Source organism: Zalophus californianus, chromosome 2 (genome assembly GCF_009762305.2).
Source record: "Zalophus californianus isolate mZalCal1 chromosome 2, mZalCal1.pri.v2, whole genome shotgun sequence".
Taxonomy (NCBI): domain Eukaryota; kingdom Metazoa; phylum Chordata; class Mammalia; order Carnivora; family Otariidae; genus Zalophus; species Zalophus californianus.
Genome location: NC_045596.1, coordinates 33,405,169 through 33,419,945, shown reverse-complemented (window position 1 = coordinate 33,419,945; position 14,777 = coordinate 33,405,169). Strand labels below are relative to the sequence as shown.

At 39.2% G+C, this 14,777-nt stretch overlaps 1 protein-coding gene across 2 annotated transcripts in view; it reads left to right on the top strand.

Moving 5' to 3' along the window:
* Window positions 1-14,777, top strand: part of RBM47 (RNA binding motif protein 47) — a 67,647-nt gene that overhangs the window by 31,394 nt on the left and 21,476 nt on the right. For both annotated transcript variants that reach the window (XM_027598334.1, XM_027598333.1), the window contains exon 2: window positions 2,827-2,951. The gene's annotated coding sequence lies outside the window, so the exon portion shown is untranslated. The remainder of the gene's footprint in view (window positions 1-2,826; window positions 2,952-14,777) is intronic.

The window sequence follows — 14,777 nt, the reverse complement described above, 5'->3', positions numbered from 1 at the left end:
GAGACCCAGAAAATTAAGTGGCATGCCCATGGTCAAATGTTGCTGGTGGCTGAATAAGGATTCTGTTATCTGAACTCTTATCTGACTCTTGCCCCGGTGGTCTCCTGGTAGCTTTAGGCCCATGTACTAGCATCCCTGGGTGTGGGCAATTGGCCTTCAGAAAGGATGAGAAAGTTATTTTTAGCCTAGGTTTATGATGGAGTCGAGAAGCAGAACATGACATGGAACTTGATATTAGACTGGGGTGTCCTTTTGGAAAAAAATACATGAATTTCATGTATTTATCATTGCAAAAATGAATTTGGAACAGCTTTCAAAACTACATATGGTATGACAAGATTAAGAAGAAAGGGTAAAAATCAGGGTGGGCAAACAGATGGTGCCACAGGCGTCATAAATCCGGTGAACATTCGCCCTCAGACCCGCCATTTATTGAAGAGGGAGAAGCAACTCTAAGAGTCACGGGCCCCCCAAAATTAAAACAAACCAAGCGTTCTGCTCAGAAGAGCTTTTCCTTCTTCCATAATCTAGGAAGATTTCCTGATGAGGTCTTCATAAAGACTCCGTGATATAGTAAGCACTATCCATAGTTCTTCCACAGAATGGGGGGGGTGAGGAGATTGAAGTGAATTAATCAACCCCATTAATGCCTGGAAGCCATTTCTTTTCTCTAGGAACTGCCCTGCAAATCTTACTAATACACAGAATCATGTGACCCTCAGTAAGACAGTCCCCTCCACACTAAAATCCAGGAATTGTACTAGAGACGGGTTTTTCAAACTGGATGCCCTGGGGTACCCAGTGTTGCGTCAGGAGGAATGTGAAGCCACAGGACAAAAGTGGCATATGGGTTTTGCTTGAAGATTTTTGCAAAACAATATTAAAATTTCAGTGAAATGGGTCGAGTTTGGAGTCAGTCTGGAAAATCAGATTTTTTTTCTGGAAATGAACAGTTAAGCCCGAGTATTTTATTGGGGGGAAATTTTCTGTTATTTGAATACATGAGATGCACATCAGTAATCCTGCTTTTGTTCATTAAGATACAGCACAAAACTATATAAAGCCTATAATTCCATTTCTAGGTTAATAATTTGCTTTCAGTTCATAGAGCTTACATGTCCTTTACCATGATATTATTTTTTAAGGGGGAAATTTTGCCATTATAGAAAGAAACCATTATAGAAAAAGTTCTGCACAACTGATGTGTGCCAGGAATAGTACTTTATATTCTTTATTCTCCATGCAGTCCTTCCTCTGCTCTCATACAATCTCTGTTCTCCATAAAATCTCCACTTTATGGATAAGGAAACTAAGGCTCAGAAAAGTTGAATAAATTTGTCTGGATTCGCTTAGCTAGTAAATGAACAGGGCAGGAATCTATATTGTATTCTTTTCGGCAGAATTAATTTCACATTTGCACATTTATTTTTATTTATCAAATACTGTAATGTTGATCATTAGGTATTATCCAGGATAACAGCATTTAGGAAGTTGTCCTCACAGATTTGGGTAAGGATTATATGCTTCAAGAACTAGTTTAATAACTATTACTCTATGATTTATTTGAGGGTGTAGCTGTTTTTCCTTCCTTCCTCCCTCCTCTTCTTTCTTCTTCCTCTTCTCTCTCTCTTTTTCTTTCTTTTGTAGATCATTGATAATAAGAATGAAAACCAGCTCATGGCTTAGTTTTACTGCCTGTATTCCCATAAGGTTATGGATCGCATTGAAAGCTTTTGCCACTCTTGGCAATATGCAATATAGTCAAGGCAAAATAATTTGGAACTGTAACTGACTTTAGAGGCTGTTTAATTGGCAGGTTCCAAATTGTGCCCTCTGTAGTCCTACAGGTCCTATAGGCTCCCCACCTGCCCCAGTGGACAATGGAGCAGAATGGATGGGGATGCCTCCCTTGCCTGCACTTCAGCCAGCTTCCTGCTTTATCACTTCTGTTTTTGCACCCGGGTAAATTTTTGGTGGAAGAAAGGTGCTACATCTTAGAACAACAACAACAAAACAAAATGCCCCCCAAAACAAAAAACAAGCAATATAAAACAAAAAAAATTAAAAACCAGTTTGAAAACTGGTTCTCCAACTCCTTTAATTTTCTGTTATATTTCCAGATGTAAAATAAAGGTAAAAGTTTTGTGCTTAGTATATATTTTAATGTCTCATCTGAAATACCCTCATCTTGAACTTAACTCTCTTCAATTTGAATGTTTTCTGTATTGTGACTTTAAAGATGATCCTAGGGTCCCAGATCCTGTTTTTTGTAGGACTCCGTGTAAAGAATATTCTGAGAGGAGTCTTAACTACACATTTTTGGGCAGAATAGGAAGTTGCCTTCATAGCAGCTCTCATCAGTTGGTGATGGATGGCTACAGTTCTTGTTTCAATGGGTTTTGAGACCCTGTCTGGATTCAGCAGGAGACAGTGTCATGATCCATTAGTGGTGTGTAGCATAAGCCCCTAAATGGGAAGACGCATCTCTGTAAAGGGCACCAACCTCTTCTTTTTAAGAGCCTATAAGCATAAAATATTGGCTATTTCTTCCTAGACATTGTGTTGTTCATCTTGAAATCATGGATGCTCTAAAGAAGGCAGAAGGAAAAACACAAAAGATGGAAGAAGCTAGAAAGTTTCTTCTTACTGTTCCCTGCTTCAAGAACAGGGGAAAGAACAAATGGTTACATTTCTTCGTTTGTAGAGAACATGATATAGTAACAGTAGTCCATTTTTTGAAGATAATGGCCCCCAATTTTTAACACACTTACGAAAATGGTAATGAAATCGAAAACATTCCTAGCACTTTTTTTTTTAATCCTTCAGGATTTGGCTCAAAGGGCATGCGAAAAATTCAACTGAAAAATCCCAAGCAAGCTGCCTGAATTTCCCTGTATATTCTTGTTCTACGTCCTATAAAGGACCACGCAAACCAAATTAGTGGGTTTTTGGTGAGTACACTCCCAGTGTTCTTTTCTTCTTTGCTTAAAGAAAACCTTAAATATCCATTCCTATCAACCAGGATATCTGCTGCTTAGACAATATGTATCCGGTGTATGTTTATATGACAATCTTGGTGGTTTATATGACATGATGGGTCATCTTAAACCCACAATAGAAATGCTTATTTCTTTGTTCAGTTTATATCTTTGTGGCCGGAGAGGAAAAATTTCTACCACTTTCTGTATGTGTGAGCATCTTTGGAGTTAAAAGACAAGGAATAATTATGAATTGCTTATAAATTGCCTCTTAACACCACCCAAAAAGAAGTCAAGGTTATTTCCATCGAGTGGTCTTTCAGAAGTGTTGGGCACAAGGAAGGGTCCTTTGCACAAGCTAGAAGAGACGCTCGTCTGTTCTTGAACAGTCCTCATGACATTGTCTAATTTCTGTTTCCTCACCTTCATATAAGGTAAAAATAACTGTCATGTCAGACTCTTCCAGACCTTGGCAATCCAGTGAATTACAACCCATGTAAATGCACTCTGCCAAGGACATAATTCTCTACAGATAGAAGGTACTAGTATTGTGGGTGACAGTCCTGCCTGTGTGGGGAGCATGAAAGAAAGAGGCTGAACCTTGGACGGACGGTCCTCCCCAGCCCCAGCCACAGCTACAGCCCTCACTAACCTCCAAAAGGTAGAGACAGTAAATCCTTGAATGTCAGGGAGGTGGTGCTAGGGTGACAGTGACCTACCCAACAACTTACCTCCCTGCGCTACCCCCGACCCCCAAGTTCCTTATTTTCTTGTCCTCTAGGTTGGGTTCTGGACTTAATCTACTGAATTCAGGGACTCTGAGAACTTTTTTTTTTTTTTTTTAAAGCATATTCATTAAAGAAAACCTGGAAATTGAAAGTATGAAATTGCTTATAGGGGCGCCTGGGTGGCTCAGTCAATTAAGTGTCTGCCTTCAGCTCAGGTTATGATCTCAGGGTCCTGGGGATTGAGCCCGGCATCGGGCTCCCTGCTCAGCAGGGAGTCTGCTTCTCCCTCTCCCGCTCCCCCCTGCTTGTGCTCTCTCTCTTTCAAATAAATAAATAAAATCTTTTAAAAAGAGAAAAAGAAATTGATTATAATCTCACAATCCAAAGATAACCACAGTTAACATTATGGTATATTTATTCCTTTTCTGTTTTTTAAAATATTTCACATATATTCTAAAATATCACTTAACAAGTTTAACGTAGTTGAGAACATGAGATAGATATTTTAGCCTACAACTATGCCATAATTTATTTAGCCATTTCTGTACTGTTGTACATTATGTTTGTTGCATTCACATATAAATTGTACTATTATGTTCATTACATTATAAATATCACTATAGTGAACATAACTTGACTGTGAGTTTTATTTGTGTCTGATTATTTTCTTGAGGTAAATTTCTGTCCATGGAATCATTGGGCTAATGAAAATGAACTATTTTTAATGAACATTGTGAAGCTCTTAATATTGTCAAACTGTCATCCAGAAACATCTCAAATTATACTTGCCCTCCCATTTCTCTTCACCCATTGTATATGACAATGTTCATTTCATGCATACTTGTAAAGATTGAGTTCTGTCGCTTTAAGGTTTAACATCATAAATATTTCTACAGAAGCTCAGGAAATAAAAACCTCTTTCCTCCCCCCTATCCCTACCCCAGTCCAGTCCTAACCAATATCAGGTTCCTAAAGTAGAAGATAATGCCATCCAATTGCCACTGTGCCCCCACCTCCATCTCTCGGATCTGCTTATGGGGAAAAGCATATATGAGGCTTGCATTCATTCCCTTGGTAGTTGTTGTCACCACTTTTGTTCGTTTCTGTAGTGTGCTTCAGGAGAACAAGAGAAGATCTTTTCATTGTCTACGAGAAGCCTAATTCAGTTGATGAGTCCAAACAAACGGCAAACTAAAAAATATTTAAACTTGGACAGGTTACTTAACTTCTCAAGGCCTGTTTCGTCTTCTTTAAAGTGAGAGGCTCAATATATCTGTATCTAACGAGTGTCTGAGGTGGTTTTTAGTAAACATATGTGAATATGCAAGGTGGTGGAAACAACAAGGAAGAAGATGACGTAGATAACCTAAACTTAACTGAACAACATGATGTGTTGTATAACTTCCATTATCCAGCAATGAAAGCACATCTGTTCTTTAAGAAAGAAAAGTTTCCCTGCATTTTAAATACTAGGAAAAGTTTTCAAGTTAAGGGAAACTCCTTCAAGATGGCCTCTACAGTTTCTTTTAGCTCTAATATCTATAATTCATGAGAAATGAATAAAATACCAAAAGCTGAGGACTCCTAAAGCGAAAGAATGGTCAATGGACCTCACAGAGAGCTTTGTAGAATCATGACTAGAATTTTATTTATTTTCTAAGTGATTTTTGAAAAGATTTTATGTATTTATTTGAGAGAGAGAGAGTACAAGCAGGGAGAGTGGGAGCAGGGAGCTTGATGCGGGGCTCGATCCCAGGACCCTGGGATCATGACCTGAGCCAAAGGCAGACACTTAACCTACTGAGCCACCCAGCTGCCCCATGACTAGAATTTTAAAGTAATAGAATCTACAGATCAGTTCTGTCTAATCTTCATCCTCACCCTGGCACCAGTTGCCCCCAAACACACACCCAAAGGGAAAGTCTACACTTGTACCGTTAATGGATTTTAATCAGATTTTCAAACTCTGGAACACACCAAAAGGTTTCAGGAATAACTGAGTTTATGAATATTTGGCTATCCTTCGGCATTACCAGAAATGTTAATATTGTATGACTCAACTACTGAGCTATACTGAGCAATTTCAGGAGACCGAGCCAAAGTTTGGCAAGAAAGTCTGCCACTGGCTAATTGATCTTGCTCTCTGATGTAGATTGTCCTTTGCATATTAACACAGAGTAGTATTTGTTGGATATTTCATAAATATTTGTTGGAGTCCTCTCTACTCAAATTTTGTGCCACTTTAATACTGTTTGTTTTGTGCTTAAAAAAATTATTTTTACATAATGTTGGAACAAACGTCCGAAATCTAAAAGCATGAAGAGATCATAATACTTCCTCAGACTAGCTCTAATCTTTTTTTTTCTTTTAAAGATTTTATTTATTTGAGAGAGTGAGAATGAGAGAGAGAGAGAGAGAGAGAGAGTACATGAGAGGGGGGAGGGTCAGAGGGAGAAGCAGGCTCCCCGTGGAGCAGGGAGCCCGATGCGGGACTAGATCCCGGGACTCTGGGATCATGACCTGAGCCGAAAGCAGTCGCTTAACCAACTGAGCCACCCAGGCGCCCAGACTAGCTCTAATCTTAACCTTGGAATAAGGACACTCTTTGACTACTAGATTGCACAGAGTTAAAAAGTCTCATTAGGTAAAAAGCTAATAGATTGGTCGTTTGTCTCTCTTTGCAATTTGAATTGTGGACATGAGAAAAAAGAAGCTGTGTAACCTTAGAATATCATTTTTCTAATTTTTTCTTAAAAGCTGCATTCCTTCCTCCTTTTTATTCCATATATTAACCCTGCTGGTTTTCTGTGACCTTTTTTTACTGTGGTAAAATATGCACGATAACCATTTTTAGGTGTGCAGTTCAGAAGCACTAAATACATTCACATTATTGTACAAATTGTACACACCATCCATCTCCAGAACTTTCTCATCTTCCCAAACTGAAACTTTGTACCCCTTAAACAATAACTCCCATTTCTCCCTCTCCACCAGCTCTTGTCAACCACCATTTTACTTTCTGTCTGTAAGAATTTGACTATTCCAGGTACCTCGTGTAAGTTATTATATATTATTTGTCCTTTGGGCCTGGCTTATTTCAGTTAGCATAATGCCTTTATGGTTCATCCATGTGATAGCATGTGTTGTAATTTCCTTCCTTTTAAAGGCTCATGATATTCCATTGTCTATATATGCCACATTTTGCTTATTCATTCATGCATCAAAGAACATTTGGGTTATTTCCATCTTTTGGCTATGTGAATAATACTGCCATGATCATGGGTGTACCTTTAGTTGTTTGAATTCCTGCTTTCAATTCTTTAGGGTATAAACCTCATAGTGAATTGGTCAATCATATGCTAATTCTATATGTAAGCTTTTGCAGAACCCCCATACCGTTTGCCACAGCAGCTACACAATTTTACATTCCCACCAGCAACATTCCCAATCCACGTCCGTGCCAACATGTATTTTCTCTGTGTGTGTGTGTGTTTTTTTTTTATAATAGCCATGCTATGAGTAGTATGTCATGGTGGTTTTGATTTGGATTTCCCTAATGATTACTGATGAGCATCTTTTCATAAGCCTGTTGACTATTTTTTGTTTGTTGTTGTTGCATTGTAGGAGTTCTTTATAGCCTCTGGGTATCAATTCCTTAATATTTTAAGGGATTGTTTTCCCCCATTCCATGGGTTGCCTTTTCACTCAGCTAATAGTGTCCTTGAATTCATAAAAGTTTTCCATTTTGATGGAGTCCGATTTATCTATTTTCCTTTTGCCACCTGTGCTTTTGGTGTCTTATCCAAGAAATTAATGCTAAAATAAGGTCTTGATTTTCTATATTTTACAGAAATATAAAACTAGATTATATATATTTTTCTTCTAAGAGTTTAATAGTTCTAGCTCTTACATTTAGGTCTTTGATCCATTTGGAGTCAGTTTTTGTATCTGGTGTATGGTAAGGACCAGGGTTCCCTTTAAAGAGGTACTTTTCAGTCCCATCCAGTCTCAGTAGATGTGTGTCAGCCCGTTAAGCAAATGGTACACATATTCTCACCTAATGCTCATCCTCACTTACTTTTCTTCCTAGTGTAGGCTTAGGTGGTTTCCCAACAGACAGGTGAGAGAAAGCTGAAGCAATTAGGGACCGAACAGCTCAGCTGGCTCAGCTCTGGTAACTAGGAGACAGCTGTGAGGCGGCGGCTGGGATCAGCAAGTGTGTGGATGTAAACATGCTTGATGAAATCCCCGGCAAAGGAACAGCAGAGCTCGATAGCATTTTAGGCTAAGAAGAAAAAAGGATGTGTGTGTGCACGCGCACACGCACCTGTGTGTTTTGCACGTGTATATATTTGGCAGCACAGGGAAAGAGAGGGGACACTCCACACTGAATCTGGCTGTGAATTGTGAGCTACAGTAAACATTTATTTATTTTTCTACACAAATAGATTTCTGTCTGTGTTGCTTTAGATGAAACCAAACTAGATTAGCCACAGTTACATGGGCAAACCGTGTTTCCAGTTATCCTGGTTCTGTTTTATTGTGGACAGAACCTAGGTGTGCTTACAGTAGGAAATGTGAAGGTCTGCTTGGCCTTCACTGGCAGAATCTTGAGAAGTAAGAAGAAAATCTCAGTCTGGGTAAGCTGCCTCACCTAGTATCACCAAGACCAAAGGTCTGTGGTGGACTGGCGGCTCTCACAGGGGCTTGGAGATAAGCACGCCACACTAAGCCGCACTAACGTAACTCACGGTGGCAGGATCCTCCACATGCATTCGATTCTTAGCCTTAGAACACAGTATTTGGCAGTTGGGTGTCCAAATTGCCAATACATTCTTGTTAAATCTACTAAGGCTCTGGCTTCAGAAACTATGAGAAACAAACTGTGACCCAGTCTGCCCTCTCTCTCGGATTTCATGGGGGACTGATTTATGAGGGATAAACTGTTTGCTGTCGTAGGGCCTCATTTTCTCTTTGCCATAAAAGGGGATTTGGAGAAAAAGGAAATAAGCTAATTAAATTTTCTGATCTGGAGTGGGATAAGATTAGCCATGCTTTCTAAAAACAGTTTGCAAGACTGGTATACTATATTTCCCTTGGAGCATTAAAGTCATTTCACACCTTATTAACTCAAAGAATATCCACTATTTCTCTGTGAGACTGGGAATACATGGCTAGCTCAAATTGGGCATTTTTACCAGTATGTTCATTTTTCAATTGAAATTTTAACTCCAAGGGCACACAGTGAAATTACAGAGTATGTGAGACATGAATGGCAATTATGTCTACAAAAATGATCCCAGGGAGTTTAATACACCTGGAAAATCATAAGCTTCCTCACACTTGAAAATTTCATTCTAAATGCTCTAGGCCCAGTAAAACCCTATATATTTTCTGTTCATTTCTATTCTTAAAATCTAAGTCTATATTTTATGAATTTCTTTAACTAATATGGTTGTGCTTCTGTGGAACTTTTATAGCCTATGGAACTTTTATGTAAATTTCCAACTAACTTTAACTGCCTAGTTAAATTATAGACATTGGGAAAACTGGTTCTCCTTCCCCTCGCTCTCTCTTGTCTTCCTTCTTTTAATAAATATCTTTCCTCAGAGTAGAGCAACATTGTATCTTTCCAAATATCTACAAATTCTACCTCGAAAAATTATAAATATAGCATTTAAATAATTTATAATCGACAATCTCTCTTCCCTACCCTAGTTTTAAACCATATCTTCCTATATTTTGTTCAAATGGTGACTACTCATTAAAAAGTAGGGTGTGTGTGTGTGTGTGTGTGTGTGTTACTTAAACAAGGATTAAAGCAAATAGCTAATCACACAGTAGCACTGCTGTATCCCTGTATGTTACTCCAGGGTATTTATTAACCGAGGTGATTACATTTTGAAAACCAGGGCTATTAAATGAAAATTTGAGATGAGAGGAAAATAATTTTAAAAAATGGTGAGGGAACTATGAAAGAGGAGGAACAGTGGCAGGCAGTAGTGAATTTTTTCTCCCCCACTGAAACTAGAGGTCCCTGTGCTGCTTCCCCACTTTTGTCTGTCTGCGGTAAGAAGTGTCCCTGCGTGGCACACTCTCGTGGAAAGGAGAAAGACAGATAGGGGAGTGACATTATTGGATTGCGAGCCTTGGATTTCACATATAAACATTTGTGAACTTCTGTGTTATATTCAATATCAGATGAATTTGTGATCCATTTTCCAATTCATCAAGACGCCCTACTAATATGGCAGAGAACTGCCCCAGAGCAGAGCAGTACCAGGGAGAAAAGGACTGTCCCCCAGCCAGTGTTCGTGAGCTCAAGCGCTGTAACACCCAGCCTCTCGAAATACCTGCACGTCAAGGAGTGTTTGGAAACTGCCCTCACGGTCAGGCATGGTCTACGCCTAGGCATAGACATCTCTACCAGATCCCTGAAACAATATAGTAGAAGCTAAGCATATCGGCTAATGCAGAAAAAAAGGAGGGTCGTTTAAGTTCTACAACTATCTGACCAGTGCCTACTTTACCAAGAAGTTTCTTTTTTTTTTTCTTTTTTTAAAGATTTTATTTATTTAAAAAAATTTTTTATTTATTTGTCAGAGAGAACACAAGCAGGGGGAGCTGCAGGTGAAAGGAGAAGCAGGCTCCCTGCTGAGCAAGGAACCCCATGTGGGACTCAATCCCAGGACCCGAGATCATGACCTGAGCCCAAGGCAGGCACTTAACTGACTGAGCCACCCAGGCATTGCTACCAGGAAGTTTCTAAGGAGGTTAACATTTGCATCTAGTGTCGTCCATCAATGGGTTCCATGTAGCTTGGCCACTTGATGCTACTGTTGTCTAAGCTGCGTATCAGTAATGCCGGCCCCTGTCCCAAAGCTGGCTTATCCATTCCTTAATGGGCTCCTTTTGGTCACATGGACTGCCGCACAACACTTGGTATGGCTATTTGTACACAGTTCTGGATATAGGTAAACCACAGAAGTTAAATGTAAATAGCTAAATGGAAAAAATGTCCAAAGCAATTTGCTGGTACTTATATATGATAGTGAAATTCTCTTTGTAGCTTTATCTTACCATGTTTCTTACAAAAGACAGTGCTCATGTGCTCATTCATTGGTTTTTTTCATTCATTCATGCCTTTATTGGAACATCCCTCCATTCAGTGCTAGGTGCCGAGGATACCGAAATAAGCCTCCCTTTGGAAAGCTTCAATTACAGCTAATGAAATAAACCATATTGTTTTGATTTTTCTAATACATTTCAAACGGTATAGATTAAAGTAGAAATAGCCTAAAATATCTAAAATCCCTCCATAATAGAAAGTGAATTTTACTTTTTCTGTTATTAAAGGACCTCTCTCTCAGACGGTTCCTTTTCTTACTAAGTCTTTTTGAAAACTGAAAACCAAATGAAGTTGATAAAACATACCACAGTATTCACAAATACCCACCCAGAATGACTCAGATTCCTTCACACCAATGAACTCATGGTTCTTCCTTTCTTTTTCAAGTTTGTATAGTAAAGAATTAATCTATTGGGCATTAGGGTTTGACTTTAGCCATCCATTTGCTAGAAGGACCTGTTCAATAAACTATCATTTTTGTTTCCCACTGAAATGCAAAATAATAACATATGATAATAATAATGATAAACCCAACCATCACCAGAGGGAAAATGAAGCTAGAAAGCTGCGTAAAGGGAAAAGAACATTAAACATTTAATGGATAAAAAGAAAAAATGTTTTGATTAAAGATGCATTTTAATGCAAGCTGTCTTTGTCTCCCACTAGGAAGTTCACTTCTTTTTACATTTTTTTCTCACAAAGAGCCTATTACAGTCATATTGTCAAGAAACAGAAATACCCCACGTTCAACTTAAACATTGAGGAGATAGTAATCCATGTCTTACTCGATGTTGAGAGTATTCCTGGCCAAATGCGAGTTCACTGCAACTATTGCCTTGAGTACTGGTCCGTGAACTACAAGGACATCCACGTTAAACAGGATCTGGTTTTTTTTTTTTTTTTTTCCTGTGGGAGCAGATAATGTTTCATAGTCACCACCGAAATGACTAATGTTAACCAAATAAATCAGAAGGTCACACCTAACGCTGAAGCTAATGTTTGACTGTGTCACTCTATTTCAGAGTCTTTGTTCCAAGACAGGCAGTATGCTTGTGACTTTTCTTACAAAGAGACCTAGGATATTCGTGTATAGTATATCTGGTATACCACCAGGAGGTAATAAAAGAACACATCCTGTAGAGCATGTACTCTGGTATAACATGACATAGCAATAATAGACCATACTATTACTCTATAACTACTACTTGCAAACCACTAATACCATTTTCAGTTGGTGGGGAAAGAAAAGCATTTACACATCATTATAAAGACTGTGTCAGCTTATTTTTGAGAAAGTTTACTTTCTAAATCTGTTTTGAGATAAATTCAAGAAACTGAAGGAATGAAAAATACCCTTCGCACACAAATTTTAGAATTTTTTAAAAGCCCATCCATACATCTGGAACTCTGCTGTATTTGACTGCCTGGGTTTGGTTTCGTTTTGAATATAAACAGACTAGCATCAAATAGAAGTTAAACTAGAGACTATCACCCCAAAGATAAAGGCTTCTCTATTAAATTATAATCCTGAATTTACCACTAATTGTGATTTTGAGCTTAAGCACATGATCACCCTTCTTCTCAGTCTCTCCATCAGGAAAATGGGGACTGATCCTTTTACACGGTATTGTAGGTATATATGGATACATAGGGAAGGTCATATGTAGGGAGAAATCTGTCTTTCAGTAACTTCAATCATATTCTAAAAGACATAGAGGACTTCCTTTCTAAAGGAACTCTAGGATTAATCCCTTTGTGAATTAAAGAATATTTTTATAATAAAAATGACCATCCCTTAAATTACCAGTTCTTAAATTCAAATGGTGGCACATAAGAGTTTTTCTGAGACTATTGTGCTCAGGTTACTTTCTTAAGCTTGTGTTAGTAATTTTAATATCTGATAGTTAGCAAACAATATTAAGGCCTATTACATTCAATGAGTAGGCACAAAGCATTAGTGTAGGTATACTTAGTAGTAATAAAAAATATAATACACGTAATTGGACAAATATCAAAAAGAACATGTTCACTTTTTGCATTATCATTAGCTTTAAAATGCATCGTTACAACCACATATTTCACATGTAGTGTCTCTTGTTTTTAAGATTTTATTTATTTGAGAGAGAGAGAACGTGCACATGAGCGAAGGGGAAGAGCAGAGGGAGAGGGAGAAGCAGGCTTCCTGCTGAGCAGGGAGCCTGACACGGGGCTTGATTCCAGGACCCTGAGATCATGACCTGAGTCGGAGGCAGACGCTCAACCAACTGAGCCACCCAGGCGCCCCTCGCGTGTAATGTCTTAAAGCACTTTCCCATATGGAGAAGGCAGTATCTACATTAAGTTCCCTTCCAATTTGTCCATGCAAATTTGGGAGCAGTGTCCCTCAAACTCTTTCGCTTTTAAAATTATATTATCAAGCAGAAAATGTGTGACTCTGAACTGTGGCTATATAGTTCTCTACAAAGAGAACATTCTTGAAACACATCTGCTTTGCCCAACTGAAACAACATAATGATGATGGGATTTGAGCATTTACCTCAGCTAGGTACCTTCTAGGTGCTTCATATGTATTATCTCATTTAATTCTGACAGCATCAGGAGGTCTATTTTCACCCTTTCGTAGGTGCTGAGACTGAGGCTCGGGGAGACAAAGTGACTTGTGTGATGGCACTTATTTCTCAAGTTGGTGGAGCCAGGATTTGAAGCCGGGCAGTCTGGCTCCAGAGCCTGGCGGTGTCACCACCATTCCTGTGGGAGCCTCACCGCAGTCCCATCTTCTTACTGATGCATCTGGATTATGTGAATTCTAGTCCTTAGACACGTTTCCACCTAAGAACTGAATTCGATAGATTTTTTTAAATCTAGAGATAACAATTTGAACGTGTTCACTACTTTGCAAAGGGCCAGAAACAGGCTATGGAGCTGACTGGAACTCTGAAAGCGCAGGGAAGGGGTGGGGAGGGTGGGGAGGTGCGCTGAGGCATACGGTGGAAGGGGTCTGGGCTTGGGCCTCCTTGAACCAATGTCCATTTTGCACTGATCATGGGTTTACTCTGGTAAGAACTGATTATCGCTAACCCTGCTATCACTAAGGAAATCTCAAAAACATACAGAGTAATAAAGTACCACGGTAGGAGGAGCTTGGGTTTGTCGTCAGCTAAGTTTCAATTCTGAGTGATCTTAGGTGAGCTATTTGATCTGAACTTCAAGCGCCTGGTCTTTAAAAGGGGGCAGTAACAGCTAACAGTTAGATGACTTACTGTCATAGAGCTCCACAGGTAAAGAGCTGGGGCTCAAACCCAGGAAATCTGACCCTAGAGCAGGGGGCTTTTGCTGTGAAGGGCCAGATAGTAAATATTTTAGGTTTTGCAGGCCATGCTGCCTCTGCGGCAGCAACTCAACTCTGCCATTGTAGCATGAAGCTAAGAACAGCCACCCGGTTGACTTGGGCCCATGGGCTGTGCCTTGCCTATCCTCCCTGCTGTAGAGCCCACATTGTAAACTTCAACTCATAGGAATGGCACAAAACATCAATTATCTTCCTAAAGGCATATGATACACATAATAGGTGCTCAAAAATGGCAGCTATTGTTAACTCAGGGGTCTTTAAACGTTACGGAAACTCATCGAGATACTATTTCTAGTCCATCTCTTTCCCTCTAGAGAGGGCTTGCATCTAAGTCCTGTTTCTCTCTCAGTGCTGCTCTCTTCTTGGCATGTAAGTGAAGCACACTCTACCACCACTTTTCTGGAAATACTAGACATGCTGGGGAGTGGTGTCCAGCTCCGAAATCCCCACTGTACTGAGGGACCACAGTCAACAGAGGGTGTGTGTCACAAAGATGCTCAATAAAATGGATTTTGGTTTTTATGATTTTAATGAATTCATTGGATTACAACATCATTATGTATATATTAGATTTGTACTAAGGTGATATATGC